At 35.1% G+C, this 1,874-nt stretch overlaps 1 pseudogene; it reads left to right on the top strand.

Annotated features, from left to right (window-relative positions):
* LOC102023274 overlaps positions 1-1,416 on the top strand; it is a 2,859-nt pseudogene extending 1,443 nt beyond the window's left edge.
* Positions 1,417-1,874: the final 458 nt, after the last annotated feature.

Here is a 1,874-nt window from a genome sequence, read left to right as displayed (position 1 = left end):
GAGAGGCACTGATCATAATCAAGAAATATTACTGACCATTGTGAACAATTACATACTATGTATATGAAAATACAAAATATGGAGAAGATGAGAATGGAAAGATTATGCCAGCATCTATACTGAAACCATTTGTGAGAGACTGAAGTGAATCTGGGACAGCAGAAAGGGATGCCTGCTACCAGCCAGGCATTACAGAAATTTTAAAAAATTTTCCTAAAGAAAGATGGGCTTCTTCTAAAGTAAATATTCTGGTACCTGGTTCTGGACTGAGGAGACTGGCCTGGTAAATAGCTACACTAGGTTGTTCTTGTCCAGGAAATTAATTCTCTTTTCTTCCAACTTTGTACTCAACAGATGTTATGAAATTAATAAATACAAACTTTATTCCTGGATCCACCACTTTAGCAATAACTGGAAATCAGCTGATCAAATTCAACCTTTTTCACTGATACTGATCCCCACAGTCTTCCTCCTGGTTTTAACTTTTCTATGACAGCAGGACATTCTCGGGAGATTCATTCAGAATACAATACCTGGGACTGTATTGCCACCTGTTTCTTCGTAGACACAGCTCACAATATAATTGGTTATATTGATACAATATGGAAAATACTCAACTCAAGTGGAATTTGGATAAATCTTGGTCCTCTGCTGTACCATTCTGAAAATTTGGCAAATGAACTATCCATAGAACTGAGCTATGAGGATATTAAAAAATGTTGTTGTGCAATACAGATTCCAGGTAGAGGTGGAAAAAGAATCTGTATTATCAACATACACTGTGAATGGTCTCTCTGTGATGAAATACTACTATGAATGTGTTTTCTTTGTGGTTCCTAAGGCACAATAATGGTTAAGTGATATCACCTGGGAAAAAAAGTTTAATAAGATCATATACTGAAATAACTCAAAATCAACTATCAGTGGGGCTGGGGATTTAGCTCAGCTGCACAGTGCCTGCCTGGCAAGCACAAGGTTGTGAGTTCAATTCCTGGTACCAGAAAAAAAAAAAATCAACTATCAGTGATGACAGGACACAACCTCAAATCACTGGTGCCTTCTTATTCCTAACAAAATTTAGAAAAATAGTGTTTATTTTCTTAATAATGTCTATTGCTTTTTTTCAGCATGTACTACACCATGTACTACACCATGCAGATTTGTACTACACAAATAAAAATGGAGGAAATATCTTCAAATGCATTGAAGCCCAGAATTCTCTTTCAACAGAAAAAAACATTCCAGTGTATTCATAAAACTATCTTGTGCAAGTCTGCCATATTAATGACCGATTGTATTGAACTCCATAATAGCTTCCATTTTTCTCTATATGCATTGCATATGTTACTTTTAGAAGAAGGTAAGGCTCTTTTATCACACTGAACATTTGGAATTGGAACTACTGCTTATTTTGTACCCAAGTAGCCTATACATAAAATGTATATTTTTATTATTCAAATTAGTTGATTTTATTTTTTATAGCTCACCTGAAATTAGACAGACATCAAAATTTCATTTTTAAAAGGGGGAGAGCCAACAACACTAAAATAACACAACAAGGATAAGTCAATACATATCAGTTATAACCATCAGTGGTAATGGTCTCAATTCACCAATCAAATGACACAGACTGGCAGAATGGATCAAGAAGAAAGACACAACAATATCCTGCATACAAGAGACATTTAATTCAAAAAGAAATTCATAGACTGAAAGTCAAAGGATGTAAAACAATACTCCATGTGACAGGAGCCCAGAAAAAAGCAGGGGTAGCTATTCTATTTGCAGATAAAGTGGATTTCAAGTCAAGACAGATTAAGGGAGACAAAGAAGGGCACTACAATCTTATAAAGAGAACAATCCAAGAGGAAAAG

The sequence above is a fragment of the Chinchilla lanigera genome, unplaced genomic scaffold (genome assembly GCF_000276665.1).
Source record: "Chinchilla lanigera isolate Chin_1 unplaced genomic scaffold, ChiLan1.0 scaffold00021, whole genome shotgun sequence".
Taxonomy (NCBI): Eukaryota; Metazoa; Chordata; class Mammalia; order Rodentia; family Chinchillidae; genus Chinchilla; species Chinchilla lanigera.
This window is presented reverse-complemented; position numbering and strand designations above follow the sequence as displayed.